The sequence below is a fragment of the Aquarana catesbeiana genome, linkage group LG10 (assembly GCF_042186555.1).
Source record: "Aquarana catesbeiana isolate 2022-GZ linkage group LG10, ASM4218655v1, whole genome shotgun sequence".
Taxonomy (NCBI): domain Eukaryota; kingdom Metazoa; phylum Chordata; class Amphibia; order Anura; family Ranidae; genus Aquarana; species Aquarana catesbeiana.
Genome location: NC_133333.1, coordinates 44,786,677 through 44,808,521, shown reverse-complemented (window position 1 = coordinate 44,808,521; position 21,845 = coordinate 44,786,677). Strand labels below are relative to the sequence as shown.

Genomic DNA, 21,845 nt, shown 5'->3' with positions numbered 1-21,845 from the left:
TTTATACATGCGGGTGTCACTGCCATTCTTCTGAAAAGCAACTAGTCAGATTGCTTTTCAGATCAGTGTTTGACAGGCAGTGAGGAGGTGATGTGTCACCACCATGTCACAATCACATACATTGCACATGGTTTTGGGTCGGTTGCAGCATGGCCACATTCACTTGTAGTAGCAATAATGTCCACCAAACATGACACGGGGATTCATTCTTGCTGTGGCATGTGTACACCCCTACCTGCTGCCTTTGCAGCTTTAGGTGGATCAGTTAGGGGGTGGTAAAATGTGGCTCAATGGCTTGTTTTTCTCAAATCGTCTTCCAGGGCAGCATCTGAGAGATAGGCTCCTCCTCCCTGAAACAGGAAACACATTAGTCCACCATTATAAATTTCCTGCGTGCCTCAGTTGTTTGTGTTTCCTCCGGACCCACAGGAGCTGCAAAAGAAATGTTTGTTATTTTACTTCAGTCTCTGTGCTAGTTGCAGGAGACTCCCTGCCAGCATCCCGTCCAGCCCTGCGGGCCTTGGGAAGGCGAGCAGGGGCAGCATATTTGAGCAGTATTGCTCTGCCTGAGATTTCACCCCTACAGAGGGGTCTGCAATCATCCCCCCAAGCTGCAATAATGAGCTGACATTTCCCCTATGCCGCTGCTCAAGGAACCTGCCGCAGTTTTTCACCAGGGAACTCCATGTGCAAATTATGGAAACATACTCCCAGACATGAAATGTGTACAGCGGTGTGGGTGCATGGATGCCTCACCCCCTGATTGCTGCTGCGCTGGACGGGTAGGTGCCTCACGGCTTATTTTTTGTTCCTTTCCTATCACCGTGATGTCCGCACCCGCCGCCCGCTTGATCGCCGGTGTTTTCGTCACGATTGCCGTCCTCTACACACCGCAGAACGAGCCTATCATGGAGGCTCGTTGGGGTGTACCAAGATGGCGCCGGAGACACTTCCAGGTTATTGTACATTTTCCTGGAGCCTGCTTCCAGGGATTCAGTATGGGCTACGGTTACATCACTTCCGAGGGCGGGAATTAAAAAAAAAAAAAAAAAAAAGGGATTTTTAACAATAGCAAATATATCAATATAAATGCATACTGCAGCAAAGTCCCCATCCCTATTGGACCCAGAAGGGAGGATACCAATTACAGCGGCATGTGCAGGTATATCCACCAACCTGCACGGGTTCAGCTGGGGGCGGGGCCGGAGCTTAAGCAGGAAGCAGTTAAAAAGGCCCCTCTGAGCAGAGGATCCTGGTGGCTGACCATGTCTGACGTTTTCCACCCTGCCCTGCAGATCCTGCAAGCCAGGACAGCTCCAAGGTAAGCCAGAATACTCCAGAGTCACCTCTGTCTTAACCTTACTGTAAAACTGCCTACTTACAGGCAGCCTTTACCCGCCTACCTCACGGGGACCTTTTTTGCGCTTAATTTCAGGCGAAGACCCCTGAGGAAAGGGAAGTGGAAAGCAACAAAACATGTGCTTCGTGCAGCCACCGGTTTTCCCCAGAAGGGTATAAAACCCCTATATCAAAAATGTATAGACAAAATGGTGGCCAAAGAATTGCAAGGGTATCTGAAAGATCTGCTCAGCTCTTTCAAGAAAGAAATACAGAACACCATGGCGCCTCTGCGCTCAGCTATTAAAAAGTTAGAAGCGCCATCAAGCGTCAGTCAGACCAATACCCCGTCTACCACCGGATATGCGTTCCTTCAGGTAACAGGGAACAGACAGAACTAGAAGAGGATTCGGATGAATCCAAATCGGAAAATGAACTTTGCTCAGACTGCGACCAGGAAGATGCGGTTTCAGAGGGCAACTTTATTTCTATCAGAGGATACGAATAGCCTTCTAAAAGCCATAGCGGACATGCTAGGTATTAAAGAACATAAATCTGCAGAACTCAATACATGACAAGATGTATAAAGAACTGCAACCCAGGAAGCCTAGAACATTCCCTGTACACCAAACTCTTAAAGATATTTCTAAAAAAAAGAGTGGGAAGACCCAGAGAAAAAACTCTTCATGCCAGCCACAGTCAAATGCAGACCCGTTTGCAGAGACAGACACCAATACCTGGGCTAAGTGCCCCAAAGTGGATGCTTCTCTGGCAAAAGTCACAAATAAATCTGACTTGGCCTTTGACGACGCGGGTACCTTATACGACCCCATGGAAATCCGGCAATAGCTTCCACCTGCACAGCCCGGACTTTATCAACCTGGCTAACCCAGCTTCAAGAACTTCTGGAGAGTGACACACCTAGGGAACATCCTTCCACGGGAGACATTTATGGCGACAATAGACCTACAGGATGCCTACCTACATGTCCCCATAAAGGAGGGTCATCAAAAATTCCTGAAGTTCACAGTACAAGGGCCAGCAACTACGCTGCACCCACAATACACAGCTCTCCTTTTCGGCATCTCCTCTGCACCAAAAATCTTCTCAAAGATAATGGCAGAAGCGTTAAAAAGTCTAAGACAACAAGGTGTTGGCATAATATCATATTTAGACGATTTACTGTTCTTTGCGGACTCAGCAGAGGCCCTAGAGAACAACCTGTGCACAAGTATGTCCTATCTGCAAAACCGGGGATGGATAATAAATGCAGAAAAGTCACAGATGACCCCCAAGCCAGTGAGTGGTATATCTGGGCTATATACTGGACTCCAGACGAAAACCTTCCTAACGGAAGAAAAGCACGAAAAAAATCACACAGGCAGTAACCTTCCTAATAAGGACCAACGCCAAAACAATCAGACAAGGTATGGCCGTACTAGGACTGATGACGTCTTCTATTCCAGCTATCACCTGGGCACAAATTCACATGAGATCTCTACAGAACTACATTCTGTCCCAGTGGGATGGCAGCCACTCATCCCTAGACAGGTCAATTCCTGTTCCAACCACAGTCAAACTAACACTACAATGGTGGCTCAATGTGCTTCGATACATCGAAGGATGCAAATGGGCCCAATCCGAGCCAATCGGGATCACCACCGATGCCAACGCCCTAAGCTGGGGGGCACACTTGGAGGGCCTCTGCTCACAGGGAAAATTGACCTCCAAATGGTCCCAAGCCTCCTCAAGCATGAGAGAGCCAAAAGCTTTGGGGGAAGCATTAAAAGCGTTCAAACCAGCAATACAGGGGAGAAACGTAAAGTTACAATTGGACAACGTCACGACTGTGGTATACCTAAACAGGCGAGGTGGGACAAAGTCCCGAAGCTTGATGTAGTTGACGGAGAAAATCCTACTATGGGCAGAATCAAACAAAGTCAGGTATCTATCTGAAAGGAACAGACAATGCGCTGGCAAACTTCCTAAGCCGGAAGACCATAAAACAGACGGAGTGTTCTCTGAACCAAGCGACCTTTGCACAAATCACTCAAAAGTGGGGAGTACCCGAGGTAGATCTATTCGCCTCCAAAGCGAATGCAAAATCACCAACATTCCTCTCTCTGGACCCCACAGATGGCAACAGCGGAGTAGACGCCTTCAACCAGAGCTGGGGATGGCAACTATGCTATGCATTCCCTCCAACTGCCACAATACCAAGGATGATTCAAAAAATAAAGACAGAGAGAGCAATGGTGATACTAATAGCACCGCACTGGCCACAAAGGGCATGGTTCAGCCACTTGAAAAACCTCAGCATCCAGCCTCAGCTGACACTGATGGACCGGCCAGATCTCCTATCACAGGGCCCAGTCAACCACCCGAACCACAGAACCCTGAAGCTTTCGGCCTGGGTACTGAAGGGGTGAGACTTCAGAACAAAGGATTGTCAGACAATGGGATCAATACCATCCTAAACAGCAGGAAACCCATAACTAGGGCGATCTACGAGAAAGTGAGGAAAAGTTTTTCTCCTGGAACAGAAACAAACCGTATTCCAAAAGAGGAATAATCCCAACAATCCTGGATTTTCTACAAGATGGAGCAGACAAAAATATTTCCCCAAGTACGCTGAAGGTACGTGTTGCAACGCTCTCCTCGTTTATGGACACAAGACTAGCAGAGGACCCGCTGATAAAAGCGATTCCTGATGTCACCCAAAAGAGCCTAGACCAGCCAAAATGAATAGAACTCCAACTTGGGACATGCTCACAGTACTTAGAGGATTTCTTTCCCCTCCATTTGAATCGATGGAAGACAAAAACCTCACCTTAAAGACTGTACTTCTTGTGGCCCTAGTATCAGCCAGAAGAGTGAGCAAAATCCAAGCACTGTCTATAATGGAACCATACTGCCTAATGCATTTAGACAAAATAATTCTCTCTCCAGACCCGGCCTTTCTATCCAAGGTCCCCTCAACATTCCATAGAACCCAAAATATCATCATACCTTTGCTTCCAAAAACTATGGATAAGAGACACTTACAACAAACTCGACGTGGAAAACATACTTCAAAAGAACGAAGGATTGGCGAAGAACGACCTCCCTTTTTGTCCTTTATGCAGGAGTCAACAAAGGGAAACGGGCTTCCGAAAATACCATCAGCAAATGGATAAGAATGGCCATACAGACGACCTATGGGCCACAAAACCTCACTCCGCCAAGCGGGATCAGAGCACACGCAACCAGAGCCTGTGCTACCTCGGTCGCAGAGGAAGCAGGGGCAACTCCGTAGCAGATCTGCAGGGCAGCGACATGGTCGAGCTTCAGTGCCTTTGCAAGGTACTACTGCATAGACCAGCTGTCTGACCAAGACCAGGCACTTGGTCGCAAGGCGCTCCAGTCTCTATCCCCACCCTAGTAAGTATTGCTTGATACATCCTCTCAGATGCTGCCCTGGAAGACGATTCGAGAAAATAGAGTTAGGTACCTGGTAACTCTTTTTCTAAGAAGTCTTCCAGGGCAGCACTTGTTCCCACCCTTGAAAAGACAAATACCAGGTACAACGGGGGAGCTTTTAAGATCTACTGAGATTTCCTTTGGTGCTTTAATACAACTAAGGCACGCAGGTAAGACTGTGAAATTTATAATGGTGGACTAATGTGTTTCCTGTTTCAGGGAGGAGGAGCCTATCTCTCAGATGCTGCCCTGGAAGACTTCTTAGAAAAAGAGTTACCAGGTACCTAACTCTATTTTTACCACTCTCCAAACTGCAAGTGTAAGCCAACCCTAAAAGATGATGACTTGCCAACAAACTGTGAAATATTTTTTATTTTTGAAAACAACATACCTTAATAACCCAAATTTACTGCAAAAAACAATCCATAGTACACATGTGTTGATGTTTGACTAGTCCCATTGGTTGGATAATTGTTCGGTTAGCCCTTCCCTTATAAAACAAACCTTTTCTCTTTATCTAAGCTGGGTTAATTAGAATAAAAAAATCTTCCCAATAGGTTACACCTATTACATTGTATTATTGAGCTCATTTGCCCAGTATTAAAATACCCATTAAGGTGACAAAGTGTAATCATTATACTGTATGCCTGTAGGCTCCAAAACCTGGCCCATGCACAATTCACACTTTGTTTCTGAGTTTCGATCAGAATTATATACAGGTGGTTTCCTTTGTTCATGGGTGTTTTTGAGCCAAAATTTGTGATAAGATGTTTTCTTTCTAGGGGTAGAAGAGCGAGTTCCCATATTCTTAAACTCTTTGGTTTTGCTAATAACTGTCCAGTGAAAATAACACAATAAGGTTGATTTACTAAAACGGGAGAGTGCAAAATCTGGTGCAGCTCTGCATGGTAGCCAGTTTCTAACTTCACCTTGTTCAATTAAACAGTTGCCGACCAGCCGCCGCAGTTATACTGCAGCAAGGTGGCTCGGCTGCGCAACTCGCTCTACTGGTATGTTGGCTCATGTAATCTAAGAATCTTGCGAGCTACCACTAATAACTTTACTTTAAAGACTAGATCATCAGCTGCTGGCACTGGTCAAGTCCCATACGTTCGTGCTATATCAGATGTGTATAAATGCCATGCTAAACTAGTGCTCATTAGTAAAACCTATATAAATGAGGGTAATAGAAAACAAACAATACTAAAATCATAAAAAAATAAAGTGCCAAAGTGCTTGACTGCTGAGGCGGAATGGGCCTAGGTCCCAATTAACGTAACACAATGGGATCAAATCCCCCACCACCCTTGCCCTTTACCCCATTAAATAAGACACTTACAACCATTAGGTTGGAAAGGGCAAGGCCACAGCTTTATTAAATTCCAACATATAACATGTGAACATATTTAACCAGCGCCAATCACAGTCATACTGTGAGCACTCAACCAAAAGAGGGAAGTGGGGCCTGTCCTTAATATAAGTGCTGGACAGACAGCCTACTTCCAATTTTCCGTCAAGGGCATAGCCCATTACAGCAACTTTAACTGCTGGCAAGGTCAAGAAAAGCAAGCTGTGACATACTATAACAGAGGAAAAGGGGGCGGGAGGGTGGGCAGCTCTTCCAACCGACTCTTCCGAAAGACCCAGAATTCCATGGGGCACACGTTCCCTGAACTCAGGCCCATCCCATCCCCATTTTCAACCAATCGTTCCCCTTGACCGGCACCTGGCCATGACCCCATCAGTCAAGGCTCTCTTTCCCTAGGGAGGGGGCTCAAGAGGCCTTCATTGTGACAAAATACAAAATATCTATAGAGCAACTTTGATGTAGCTTGAACATTATTATTGCATTTAACATGCTCCAAATCTTATAGTGATAAAGTGCTATAGTGCTGGTGACATAATACAACTGATACATTAGTGAAGATTATTTAAAAATAAACTTGCACAATAATCATAAAGTCCATAAAAAAGTGATCCTGAAACTTGCAATGGTGTTCCAAACGTGTGGAGGTGACAACATACTTGTGCTCCCCCCTGTGTGAGTATGCTCACCTCAGGGCGTGTGACCTCACACTTAAGCTTGGTCAATATACGCCTGCGAACCACCTCTGGGTTCTGTGAAGATGGAACTGTGGGATCCTTAGTTGCTCAGTAGCAATGTCTCCACATACATCTAAGGACTGGATAGGGTAATACAATTTAAAAAGTATTTATTAAAACAAAAGCCATTTTCCAGGGTACTCATATGGTACAGGTGCTTCAGTGCACCACTCTTTAGCAAGCAAAAAATGCTGCCTCCTTCACGCGTATCGACACAGGTATATGACGTGTCTTCCTCAGGGAGATATGATTGGATGGATTGTAAGTCTGGGCACTAGCTTTTGTAGGCAAACTGGAGCTTGCCCGCAGGTCCAGCGGACTCTATGTCTGCCGGCCACCCCCGATCGCGGTGAAGAGAGGCAGAACTGGGATCTGCCTATGTAAAAAAGTTATGTATCCCCGTTCTGATGGGAGGGGAGAGAGATCAGCTGTTCCTAGTGATCAGGAACAGTGATCTCTCTCTACTCCCAGTCAGTACACTCCCCATGACAGTTAGAAAGCACCTCCCTAGGGAACACTTAACCCCTTCCCTGCCAGTGCCATTTATACAGTAATCAGTGCATTTTTTATAGCACTGATCACTGTATTGTGTCACTGACCCCAAGTGACACTTTTTGGTGACCAGATTTGTCTGCCGCAATGTTGCAGTCCCGCTAAAAATCGCAGATCACCGTCATTACTAGTAAAAACAATAATAATAAAAAAAAGTCCCTATATCTTTCCCCTATTTTGTAGACGCTATAACTTTTGCGCAAACCAATCAATATACGCCTATTGCGATTTTTATTTTATTTTTTACCATGTAGCAGAATACATATTAGCCTAAACTGGTGAATGAATTTGTGTTTTTATATCTTTGTTTTGGATATGTATTGTAGCAGAAAGTAAAAACTATTGTTTTTTTTCAAAATTGTTGGTCTTTTTTTGTTTATAGCGCAAAAAATAAAAACTGCAGAGGTGATCGCGCAATTGTCAGTTAAAGTGACGCAGTGCTGTATCGCAAAAAATAGCCTTGTCAATAAGTGGGTAAATCCGGGGCTGAAGTGGTTAAGCTTTCACAAAAAAAGTAGAAGCTGATTTCTTTGCAGAGCTGCACCAGATATTGCACTTTCCAGTTTTAGTAAATCAACCCCTATGTATCTTCTATTCTGTAAAATTTTAAAGCTAAGGTTTATTCTACTAATATATCACTACCCCATAGGTGCTGCCGGTTGACATCGGTCCTCTGTTCTTTGCCTCAACTTCCATAAGAACTTCAGCCCCTTTGTACACTCAACCTAGTAAGTCAAAGCATGGAATACCACAGAAAAGTGAAGATAATATCTGGTAACCAGTAATACTACCATGTCCAAGAAAACAGGCACTCAATTTGTGAGTAAAGGCAAAATAATATATTGTCACCCGATATGGTGGGTAAAGTGATATTACTAGTAATATGGACAAGGTATAAGATGACTTGGCGTCCAGATCAGCATAAACATTAGCAAGGACATCTAAAGTGCAGCATTAGGAAGTACTGTAATAAAGCTTAAGTTACAGAATACAAGAGACTATGCTAGGCCTAGACTAACCAGATGGGCACTGCCTGCAAAAAAAATGAAGGGAGAAAAGCTCAAAAGAGCAGGATGGTTTTCCTGGAACTTCAGTCTTTTGTGTTGTTCTGCCAGCTATCGGTGGGGCCGTTTAAGAAGTGGTGGTGCACTTAGCGGTAGTTTCAGTAAACCAACATGCAGTAAATATGTTGTATAGGTGTGGTACAGGCGCAGTGTAGATGCGAGTCAAATGCAGTGACAGTTTGGTATAACTGCTGTATAGGGCTGGTATAGGCGCGGTATGGGTTGGATGCATTTAGTGTCCTGCTCTCAGTGGCTCAGTCTCTGCTAGCAGTGTCAGTAGTGGGCAGAGAGCCCTCTTACCAGTTCCCAGGATACTGCTGTGGACGTTCGCTGTAGAAGGCGGCCCCCTCATTCCCTCCCTGAAAGGCTCTGGTGATCAGCAGTGAAGAATTCTTGATGTGGATGGTGGTGCGGTGTCCCCAGTCTCAGGCTCGCACCCCTGCTGGCAGGTGAATACTCGGATAGAAGTGCTCTGCCCCCTCTCTCTCCTCTGTGCCAAAAAGAAGAACTTTCCCAGTAAGTTTAAAAAAAATGCTCTGCTAATTCCTTCTTCCCATAGCACACTGGAATCCGTAGTCTCAAAGTTATTTCCTGTATTACATGGTTGCAATTTTGGACTACAATTCCCAGGATTCCAATCGCCCTGCATTTAAGTATATGGGGTTGCTTGGCTTTAGCTCTCCTTTAGCTGGCCGGAGGAAAATGGCGCAGCACAACATTAGTATCTCATCAGAGGTGTCTTTCTCCATGTTTATGTACTCCAGCACCTGGCTACACTAATATTTAGCATTTCTGATTTTATTATATACCTCATTTTGGATCCAGATACAAAAGAAGAGGCTTCACTGACAGTGCCAATTGGCAAGAACTATGTAGTCCCTGTCAGTCTTCAGAGTAACCTGCCAATCCTCACTGGTCAGAGAAGACCCAGACACCTTAGTTGAGAAAGACCTAGTTAGGTGATGATGGATGTCTTCCAGCCAGGAAATGAGGCGGGCTCTGACTCTGCAGCTTCTAATGCACACTGTGAAAAGCTCATCGTGTGCAGTGAAATCACAGTAAGCAGTCATTACAGGAAAGGAGCCTGTACAACTGTGCAAGCCTAAAGGTAATGCTGGAGTTCAGCTTAAAATATTAAGTGGGAATGGGATGGCAGGTAAGCCCAAGGGTCACTGAAAATGTGCTCCCTGTTTTGTCTGAAAAAGAGATCAGGCAACCCTCAATTATTGCAAGTTGTGATCCTTTCTGTTTTTATCCTTTTTTTCTATCTTTTGACCGCCTTTTTTTTTTATAGGGAGCAAATACCTTTTTTGACAGGTACCCTGTCACTTGCCCTGTACCCCTCCCTGCCCAGAGCCTCGTGGGATACGTCACAAATCCCAGGAGGCTGCAGTCTCAATGCACTGCACAATCTTGTGCATGGGCAGTGGGGGGGCTGGCTGTGATTCCTAAGAAGGTTACAGCCAGCTCTCAAATCCAAGATGGCAGTGCCGAAGACCTGCAGTGGTTAGACTAATCGGCTGCAGGAGGACAACGCTGGACTTGATGGACTGGTAAGTACAGCAGCTACAGTATTTGTGGCTGTTGACTTTTAATTTTCTTTTGAAAATGTCTGAAGTTCCTCTTTTAAAGTCAAACTAGTAGTTCAAACTTTAAACCATCTATTAATTTTTATTTGCAGTTATAAAAAAAAAACTGTGCATAGAAAGCAGACTGCATGCTTCAGTTGTTAGAGTTATTTTTTTCCAAAAAATACTCACATGCTGCACAATGAAAAACTGGAACAAAAGAATGTCATCATTCAGGTATACCTAGAACAACACCCAATCAATGAAAATATCCTCAGGGTAGGTGTCTTGATATTATGGAACCAGAGGAACAAAACTTCAAAGAGGAGGTCACCAAGTTATTCCAATATTAGAATTAAAATTTTGTTTTATGAACCGATATAGTAGCCTCCCAGTAAGGCTGCTAGGTAAAAAGTTTTTGGCTTGCTCTGTAATCAGAGGAGCAGTGGTTGTTTTGTCTGGTCTGTTCAGGGCTTCACGTGCAGTGTGCTTCCCCCTGCCAGTCTAGAGGATGTTTCTAGAGCTTAGAGTGGGAGAATTCAAATAACATTAAATATTGAGCAGGGCCTAGCCAATCCCTGAGGAGGTGTGCCCAGATGGTGGCTAAGTTTCTGTTAAATGGGTTGTAAACCCTCGTTGTGTTGTTTTTTTTTTTTTTTTTTTTTAATAAGAAACATGTCATACTTACCTCCACTGTGCAGTTTGTTTTGCAGAGTGGGCCCAAACCTCCTCTTCTGGGGTCCCACTGCGGCGCTGGTGGCTCCTCCCCGCATCGAGTGTCCACGTTGGAGAAGCGCTCTCCTTGGTGGACACCCGTGCGTTCCTGAGTCCCGCATATTTGTCCATTCACACAGAATGCAGGACTCGGCTCCGCGCCATTGGATTTGATTGACTGCAACGGGAGCCAATGGCTTCGCTGCTATCAATCTATCCAATCGGGACATGATACACCAGCTACAGATGGTGTGCTCATTCTTTGAACAGAGGATGACAGCGTCCAGGTAAGTAAAACGGGGGTGGCTGGGGGGCTGCAGCACTAAAAAAGGTTTTTCACCTTAATGCATAGAATGCATTAAGGTGAAAAACCGTGACGGTTTACAACACCTTTGAATAGTCTGGAGTCATGGAATAGGCCCCTAGACGCAGATCTGTACTCACAGTAGCCAGGAACAGATCCTTCTAGATGCGTCTCCCTCCTAGCCAGCTCTGCAGGACATCTGGATTGCAGCTTCCTCAATTCTGGCCCTCAGGTCGACCACCTAAGGTCACATGGCAGCCTGTACAGGGCAGGGGCAGCAGCCCCCTCTCTCCGGGACCCTGCTCTCCAGCCGAAGACCCCGAGAACATGTGCACTGGGCATATACGGGCATATATACAGTCACCCAGCATGCCCTGAGGCACCTGCTACTGCCAATAGCCAGGGCTGTAACTACGCCCCATGCTCCCATTTGTCAGGTTTCCTCCCACTGTCCAATATGCCTCGTCCTAAGAGGGTGCTATTGCTGAGAAACATTTTGCTACTAACGGCTGTATAGCAGACATTTTCTTCTATAGCATGCACAACCCCTGATTCGCCGATTCCCACGCCCCTGTGTGGGTTTCTGCAAAGATGTCAATGGAAATCGCACCCCAAAATCGCCAAAAGTAGCTACATGGCAGCCTGTACAGGGGAAGGGCAGCAGCCCCCTTCCTCCGGGGCCATGCTCTCCAGCTGAAGACCCGAGCACATGTGCCCCAGACATATATACCATCACCCAGCATGCCCTGAGGCACCTGCTTCTGCCAACAGCCAGGGCTATAACTACGCCTATGCTCCCATTTGTCAAGTTTCCTCCCACTGTCCAATATGCTCCGTTCTAGGCAGGCAACATAAGCAGCACTTGAGCACAATGAGCAGACCCTATCAATAGATCACTGCTCCCTGATAGGCAGAGAACACCCAAATTTACCTAATAGCCTCCCTGGTATGCAGGGAGACCCAAAACTATGCTCTTTCTAGCATCTATCTAAGAATTTGCTACATTTATAAGTGTAGCAATATGGACTGTCAGCAGAAAGCACCATACATTTTAGTGTTTCTAGACATCGCTTGTCCCTTTGGTAATCAGTGCGATCAGTGACCATCTGCGCCTCCAACAAAGTGAACTATGGAATGTATAGTTCTCTTCCAGACTATTACTATGCAACCATGTACCCTGTGTAAGACTACACATCCCAGGGATCGTCGCAGTGACATGAAGGTTGCTGGAAATGACCATAAAAGGAGCAAGAAGCCCCTGCAGAACTCTCTTCCTCCTGGGCCTGATGCAAGATGGACCTCTCTGTGTAACAAGGAGAGAGGGGCCTAGCGCTATTATCCACTGTTTGACATCCTTTAGCTAACATCACTTGATCGCCTGCCTGTCATTGTGGGTGCGTGGGGCAAGTTTCACTTCAGAAGACCGATACAGCAATTCCACTGCCTGAGTGCTGCTACATGTGCTCCTGTCCAGAAGACCTTGGATTGATTCGGTCGTTGGTAAGAGGGTAAATTGCTCAACCTTTTACATATTTATTGTCACTATTACTGAACACTGAGCACAGACATCTTTACTCCAGGAACATTTTGCTGCATTGCTTGAACAGATGCCATAGATCTTCACCACTAGGAACCTATTGCTTTATCTACAACCAAACAGATTACAGTTTACAAGCTCCAACTAGCTAGCGAAGAAAATCAGATCTGCAACGTGGAACTTTTTTGCTATCACTCATAGGAAAGCCTATATGTGATTGATTATTTTATATTTTTATATACATATATATATTACTTTCAGTAGACCTGCTCTGTTGTTAGGATAGCATAGGCTGTCTAGATTACATCTTCCTCAAAGTAGCCAAATAAGTAGTTAACTGAAACATCCACTAGGAGGTGACTTCGGATCTAAGTATAGTGTACATTCATGTATATAATATTGTTTGTGCCTGAACCATTGTTTGTGTCATTGGGAGGAATTTGTTTGCTGAGCTGGCGCTGTTATCCCGGCTCAGCAGATTTATTACTCCCTTTTGTGAAATAACTTCCTCTGTTCGGTTCAAGTAAAATATTCAGAACCTAATATTACTGAGTTGTTTAATTTTTTTTTGCACAGTGTTACAAGAATGTCTGAACCCAGAGTGTCAGGTGGGGTGTCAGGTGGGTTGGAAGGTTCACTTGGTCATGGCCTGCAGATGAGCAGGTAATTCTCAGCAGTCCAAAAGGAGCAGTGCTACATTTGGGGGCTCATCCAGGATGCTATCTGCAGCAGGCCCCAGCAAACCTAGATCAAAGCCGCAATCTGTGTGGGAAGCCTCATCTATGACCGCAGTTGCTTGGAGTCGAAGGTATGGTGCCCCAACCAACAGAAGTACCGTTCTGGAGATTTCGGGGAGTGAACATAGCGAGAGGGAGATCAGAAGGTGGCTGAGAACTTTAGTGCCAGGACACCAGGCCTACCTGGTGGAGACTGAAGCCTCAGCGGAGGTGGATCAAGTTAGGGCACTGATAGAATGGCAGGAAGCATTGCCTCCTAAGAGGCCTGTTAGAGCTCATACCTTAGAGTCAACTGGGGGAAACCTACCCAAGAACTAGTGGGGCCTTCCCCTATAGTATTAATCTGGGTGGAGGGCATCTATATGCAAGCACTGTTGGATACTTGAGCTCAAGTAATGTTGCTGTATCAAGACTTCTATCATAAGTACTTGAAACATATCCCCTTGTGCAAACTTGATGAGCTAGAAATTTGGGACATCTGAACTCAGAAGTGCCCTTACAATGGTTACATACCTATCAAGATAACCTTTAAATCTGCTCTTGCTGGAAGGCCAGAGACCTTCAACACGTTAGCAGTTGTATGTCCTCGACTGCTTGGAGCCGGCTGAAATTCCCTGCTGATAGGCACTAATACCAATCTGGTGAGAAGGCTACTCACTCCCTTGGCCGTAGAGGGTGCCCCTGTTGGAAAAATCCATCCTCAGTTGAGGCAAGCATTTCAGAGGGTATTTCAGAAAAAGAAGGCACCTGCTGAAGGACTGGAAAGATTGTGGTGACTAGACACTCAAGAGAGGGTGCTGCAAACTGGGGAAAGAGCCTGCCTCAAAGCCACTGTCAAGTTGTCATGGGACCAGCCGGGTCCGTACATGGTGGTAGAAGCTGATCCCACAGAGAAGAAGTCGGGACAGAGCTGGTTCCAGAGATTATACCCACTCGGCCTTTGCTAAGGAGTGGGGGGCAAATTCCTGTTAGTGTGCAGAACGTCACTAGTCACCCAGTAAGCCTGATACCTTGAATGGTGATTTGGGAAAGTGAGCACTGCCATCCCGGTGACACAGAATGAGACAGCCCAAGTGGGAGATGGAAGGAATGCCACTGCCTACTGCCCAAGTCTCCCCCTTGCTTGGGAAGGAAAGATTAGAGCTCAAATAGCTAGGTGGGAGAAAATGTTTTTGAAAAATGACTTTGACGTGGGCTGTGCCAAGAGTGTCCAACATCGATTTCGATTGACGGAGGATAAGCCTTTCCGGGAGAGGGCAAGGCGGGTCCCTTTATGTGATTTAGAAGACCTTCGGAAACAACTGGCTGAGCTGAAAAGGTCAGGAGTGATTAAAAAGTCCTGAACCCTTATGCTTCTCTGATCGTGGTGGTGAGAAAGAAGAATGGGTCTCTCCGGATGTGCATTGATTATCGAACCTTGAATCGAAGGACTATCCCAGATCAATACACGACCCCTCGCATAGAAGAGGCCTTGCAGTGCTTATCTGAGGGCCAAATGGTTCAGTGTGTTGGACTTGGAAGATTGGATACTGGGATTCTTCGAGTTTGATTGGATGCCTTAGGGACTGACTGGGGCTCCTGCCAGGTTCCAGCAACTGATAGAGAATACAGTGGTTGATATGAACTTGCTAGAAGTAGTAGTATACCTTGATGACACCATTGTGTTTGGCCGAACTTTGGAAGAACATGAGGCTCGATTGGAGAAGGTTTTCTAGGGATTACAAGAAGGGGGGTGAATCTGTTATTGGAGAAGTGCCAATTCTATCAGACCTTTCACCTACTTAGAACATGTGGTATCCGCAGAGAGGATAGCCACTGCCCCCCCAAAAAACTAGAGGCGATCACTTTTTGGCCCCGTCCAACCACAATCACTGAATTGAGGTTGTTTTTGGGCTTCTGCTCCTATTATAGACAGTTTGTGAAGAACTTCTCACAAACTGCTCGGCCAATGAACGAGATGCTACAGAAGCAAATGGATGGAGAACAGCAGAAAACCCAGATTGGATCCGTCTGGATTGGCTGTGGGTCCACTCTTTGGGAGATGATCCCCTTGTCTACAAATCTGGAGAAGAAGACTGTTTAGGGACAGGCCTTCACATGCCTGACACTGTGGCCATGGCTTCCTACCCGTCTCTGGAAGCTGAAGGAGTCAAGCTGGAACATAGTGAAGTGTTTGATCCGGTTGATGCATTCATCCCTCCTACTAACATAACAGAGAGAGAGTTAGTCTTAGAACCAGCACCTGAAATGGAGCCAGAGACAGAGATAGGGTCTGAACCGTAAAGCTGGATGCAGTCATCGGGGAACAGAACAGGAACCTGAGTCTTCTGAAGACATGCACTCTCGACCGAGACAAAAGATATGTCCCCCAAAGAGGTTGACCTACGACACCCTTGGCAAAAACTCAGATAAACTCATACCCACTGCTCAATGCCCCAGTCAAGCACTTGCCTCCTTCAACAAGTCTTTAGTGAAGGATGACCTTGATCCACCCTCTGACACTACTGGGTGGGCCACTGATCTACTTTTGGCCTGTCATAAACTTAAACTATATACATCAACAGAAGAGGAAGTCATGTTGTTATCAGAGGATCCTTCATTAAGCCAGTTATTAGCTGTTGCAGGCTCTATTTTAGTAGAATAATTGATTGGCTTCATGCAGTAAAGTGATTTTGGGTTATACCCTGTCTTTAGGGACCAAAGACTTTCAAGTGGGGGAGGATGTAGCAATATGGACTGTCAGCAGAAAGCACCACACCTTTTAGTGTTTCTTTTTTTTAACTTTATATCTTTATTAAAGCATTTTCCATTTTACAAAAAAAGAAAAACAACATACATCTAAAATTTTGAAACAGGAGGGAGATACAAACTCCCCTCTCTTAGGTAACTTCGTTCTACTCTATATGTCCCTTCCTTCCCTAACTAACTCATACATCCCCAAGCCAACATAGTCTCACATCCAATCCTTCCGCTCACCTTTCACCCAGCACTTTTCGTTCCACTCGTTTTAACTGTTTCCTTTTCTTTTTACCTCTTTCTAGTTTATCGACCCTTTGCATATATATATAATATATATATCCCTTTTTCTTTCTTTTTCTCTCCCCACATTTTCCAGATTTTATTAAATTTCTTAAGAGCACCTTGTCTAATGTATGACGTTCTTTCCTTAAGAATCACCACATTCATGGTCTGTTCCCACTCTCTGCTGGTTGGAGGGCTTTTTAGTGTTTCTAGACATTGCTTGTCCCTTTGGTAATCAGTGCAATCAGTGACCACATATCTGTGCATCCAACAAAGTGAATTCTGGGACGTATAGTTCTCTTCCAGACTATTACTATGCAACCATGTACCCTAATGGGGCGTACACACAGTCGGACTTTTCGGCTACAAAAGTCCGACAGCCCGTCCGACAAACTTTCGACGGACTTGCGGCGTACTTGCGCGGACTTTCTAACGAACGGACTTGCCTACATACGATCACACAAAAGTCCGACGGATTCGTACGTGATAACATACACCTGACTAAAATAAGGAAGTTGATAGCCAGTAGCCAATAGCTGCCCTAGCGTGGGTTTTTGTCCGTCGGACTAGCATACAGATGAGCGGATTTCTGGGTCCGGCGGAGTTACGACGTAAAGATTTGAAGCAAGTTCCAAATCTAAAGTCTGTCAGATTTGCGACTGGAAAAGTCCGCTGAAAGTCCGGGGAAGCCCACACACGATCGGATTGTCTGCCAGATTTGGTCTGTCGGCCTTTTGTAGCCGAAAAGTTTGCCCGTCTGTACACCCCATAAGACTACACATCCCAGGGATCTTCGCGGTGACATGAAGGTTGCTGGGAGTGACCATAAAAGGAGTGAGAAACCTGCGCAGAACTCTCTTCCTCCTGGGCCTGACTCAAGATGGACCTCTCTGTGTAACAGGGAGAGAGAGTTTGCGACCCACCACGTGGAGCCGTATTTCCAACCCAAGCCTGAGGGGCCTAGCTCTATTATCCACTGTTAGAAATCCTGTCACTAACATCACTTGATCGCCTGCCTGTCGGTGTGGGTGCATTGGGCAAGTTTCACTTCGGGAGACTGCGACAGCAGATCTGCTGCCTGAGTGCTGCTACACATGCTCCTGTCCAGAAGACCTCAGATCGATATGGTCATTGGTGAGAGGGCAAATTGCTCGACCTTTTATCTAATCATTGTCACTATTACCGAACACTGTGCACAGACATCTTTGCTGCATTGCTTGAACACTGTGCTCAGACGCCTTAGATATTCACCACTAGGAACCTATTGCTTTATCTACAACCAAACGGATTAAAGTTTACGAGCTCCAACTAGCTAGCGGAGAAAATCAGATCTGCAATGTGGAACTCTTTTTTATATATATATATATATATATATATATATATATATATATATATATATATATATATATATACATACATTTCAGTAGACCCGCACTTTTGCTAGGATAGCATAGGCTGGCTAGATAACATCTTCCTCAAAGTAGCCAAATAAGTAGTTAACTGAAACATCCACTAGTAGGTGACTTCGGATCTAAAGTATAGTGTACATACATGTATTTAGTATTGTTTGTGGCTGAACCATTGTTTATGTCATTGGGAGGAATCTGTTTGCTGAGCTGGCTCTGTTATCCCGGCTCAGCAGATTTATTGCTCCCTTTTGTGAAATAACGTCCTCTGTTCGGTTCAAGTAAAATATTTCAAAACCTAATATTACTGAGTTGTTTGATTTTTGCTGCACAGTGTTATAAGGTAGTATGAACCCAGAGTGTCAGGTGGGTTGGAAGATTACATAGTAGGCGAGGTTGAAAAGAGACCACCAAGTCCAACCTATGTGTGTGATTATATTGGCCATTGGTCATGGCCACACAGGTGAGCAGGTAATTCTCAGTAGTCGTCAAGAAAGGGAGCAGTGCTACATAAGAAACTGTGCCTATGGACTAATTTGAGCCATGATCTTGTGAGTAATATTTTCTTTCTGTGCTAAAGTAACTTCATGGTCTTCAGCCATGAATCATGGACTGTCCCAGTCTGCCTTTACCAGTGCTCAGGTTACTTTATGGTCCTTAGCTGTGAACAGTGGATTGCTCCAGTCTGCCTTTACTTGCTTACTTACTTACTTGCTCAAATAACTTCATGGTCCCCAGCCGTGAGGATATAGAATGTTCCAGTCTACCTTTGACCTGTGCTAGAATCGACTTCATGGTCCCCAGCCATGAGACTGCAGACTTCATGGCCCCCAGCCGTCAGTCTACAGACTTCATGGCCCCCAGCCGTCAGTCTACAGACTGTTTCAGTCTACCTGTTGCTTGTGCTACTGTAACTAAGCAAGAAATGTCTGCTAACAAAACCTATTGCTTTGGCGTATCCCATACCCCACGTTTTACACTATTCTCAAGTTCAAATAAACTTCAAAAAGACAACCCCTAGACTGTTCAATAAGCTGGAGTCAGTGGACTGTTGCTGAGTGTCTGGCTGCCCCTGCACTGTTTTGGGAAATAACCTGTTAAACCTCAATGGTCCCTATGGGGTAGCACTACACCAAGAATTATTAAATTATTAACCAGCTGAAATGTCATTGTACATAGAAAATGAGTCTCATGACCCAGGGTGATTGAGGTACGATGAGTCCTGCCTGATGTGTTTGGCTCTAAAGTGCCACAAGCAAAATTTGTTCTGTACAAGTAGAAATGCATCGTCTGTGTGCAGTAACATTTCTGCTGGTTAACGGATTAGGTTAACCATATACAGACAGACATTTCCCAGAGAATAATTGTTTGGGAGATATTTACCTGTTGCCTGTAGCACTGGAATCTCTACCTTTTTTTTCTCAGGCATGTATCCCTTCACCGGGGTTTAGATTTCCTTTCCTCTTGCAATGGCAAAGGATCAGCCAAGTCCTGACTGAGGAGGAGTGAAATTGAATGTTTTCCCCATAAATTAGAAAAAAGGGGGAGATTTCAGCAAAATGTTACCATTTTGGCTAAATCTCCAGTGCCAGGCTTCAAAATTTTGAGGGTTTAGTATTTGTTCACCTCTGAAATGTAGTAGTAGTCTAATTGTTGCTTTCTTCTTATATCTTAAAATGATTGCTCTGACTATCTGGATAGTATAGCTCCTGCTGTACTTCTGATTTCCCAGCAATGCATGTATAATAGACACGGGACTAGCATTTTGCCACTATATCCAACTACACTTAGCCATTTACAAAACACATGGTTGCAGCATCTGCACAGGCTGGGTTTTGTGAATGGCCACTTGAAGGCAAAGGAGCAGCATGCCCAAATGTGACCTGGCCATAAGAGCACATTGCCAAATCTCTCACAAAAAAGGATACTTTGCTCCTAAGCTTAAGATAGGAAACTTTCTTTAGAGAAAGATAGAGGCAACCTAAGCTGATGAATGCAAGTTGCCTGGTGTCATGATGACACGCTTTGGCTAGTGAAGTCATAGAGGCAGCACAGCAGCCAGGCAACTGCAGTTTTCAGGGGGTCAAGAATGGCAGCCTTGCAGAAATGTTTACTTTAATATAAATACTTTATATGGCCACTGTTGGGCTAGAGGTGGCTTAACAAGAGCAAATATCTGCCTGTCCTTTGTCCCCACTGGATGAGTATCATGGTGGTAAGTCAGAGGAAGTACAGTTCTTTGTTCCTTTGAACTTTCATATAGATGAGCAAAAGATGGCACATGCTCAAAGGGGAATTTTCCAACAAGCCTAAATATCTTCTGTGTAACAACAAGCATGACTGACCACCAAAAGTGTCTAATATGGCCTCCTTGGAGCCTTGAAACAACCCAATTATTTTACTCTTAAAATTCAGGGCATTACAGGGCATAAAGGGTAGCTCTACCCTCGTAAGGGCTGCTGGATTTTTGGGTCCCCATCACATGCACAGCCAGGCAACATGAATTTTCCAGAATTCACTCAGTAGTCAAAAAAACAGTCCATCGTGCTTTGTTTTGTTTTTGGTTTATTGGGGGATGAACTTGGATAGGGATGGGAAGGTATGGGATGCCCACTGTAACTTGAATGCAATTTGAGGACTTCTCTGACTATGGCTACCAGAAAATCACTAGGCTGTCCTCCCATATAAAAACTGGATCAGCTCAACTGTTAACAAAAGATTTTAAGCACTGAATGGAGGTGCTTTCTCTCTGTAGAAAAATGCCAGTAAGAAAGAGGTGTAGAGTAGCTGTACTGGCTTTCAGCAGCTTGAAGCTGGCCCTTGTCAGTAAGCAAGCTGGGTATTGCACCTGACTGCTTCTCTTCTAACAGGCTCTGGGGTGTAGCGGTTGAAGCTACCCACTCAGTCACTTTGGAAGAACATGTGACTGCCAAACAGGCATCCTGCTGGACATGTCACAATGGTTCCCAGGATTGCTTCAACTAAGCCTAGCTGAAGCTGGAAGGGTATAAGGTTTAGCTGCTTCTCTCTCTGGCTCCTTCCTTCTGCCCAGGGGCAGAGAGCCCCCCCCCGAGCTAGGGGTTCCCTCCAGGCAACTGGATTCTAGACTCTGCTCCCCACATGGCCAGGCTAAAGAGTATTTATGCGTTAAAAGCAGGGGTTTAGTCTGCACACATTTGCAAATGCATGCGTAAGCTACAGAGCCTCGTCAAGGCACCCTGGTATCTGTGGTACCTAACACTAATTTATAAGTGTCCCCACAGTGGAGGCACATGCATTCTGATAGGTGAGAGCAGGTGGACTTAAGGGGAGCCACCCCTTCTTAAAAGGTACAGGGGCACATTGAACACCCAGCATATAGCACAATGGCTGCAAAGGTGTCAGTGCGTTGCCCGACCAAAAAACACGACAGTGATACAAAAAAGATGCCACTTGCTCCCATCTATAGCTGGCTATCGCAGTAAGAAGCATTGGAAGGCTAATGCCCTGTACACACGGTCGGATTTTCCGACGGAAAATGTGTGATAGGACCTTGTTGTCGGAAATTCCGACCGTGTGTGGGCTCCATCACACATTTTCCATCGGATTTTCCGACACACAAAGTTTGAGAGCAGGCTATAAAATTTTCCGAAAACAAAATCCGTTGTCGGAAATTCCTATCGTGTGTACACAAATCCGACGCACAAAGTGCCACGCATGCTCAGAATAAATAAAGAGATGAAAGCTATTGGCTACTGCCCCGTTTATAGTCCCGACGTACGTGTTTTACGTCACCGCGTTCAGAATGATCGGATTTTCCGACAACTTTGTGTGACCGTGTGTATGCAAGACAAGTTTGAGCCAACATCCGTCGGAAAAAAATCCTAGGATTTGGTTGTCGGAATGTCCGATCAATGTCCGACCGTGTGTACAGGGCATAACAACAGGTACAAACAAGGCCAAGGATAAATCCAAGGGAAAAAACAAGCTTAACTTACCACCAGCCTGCAGACAACTAAATAACCTAACAGTATGCGTTAAAAGCAGTGGTTTAGTCTGCACA

General features: G+C 45.2%; 1 long non-coding RNA gene across 1 annotated transcript in view; it reads left to right on the top strand.

Moving 5' to 3' along the window:
• Positions 1 to 21,845, top strand: part of LOC141110021 (uncharacterized) — an 84,595-nt gene that overhangs the window by 15,322 nt on the left and 47,428 nt on the right. The window lies entirely within an intron of this gene.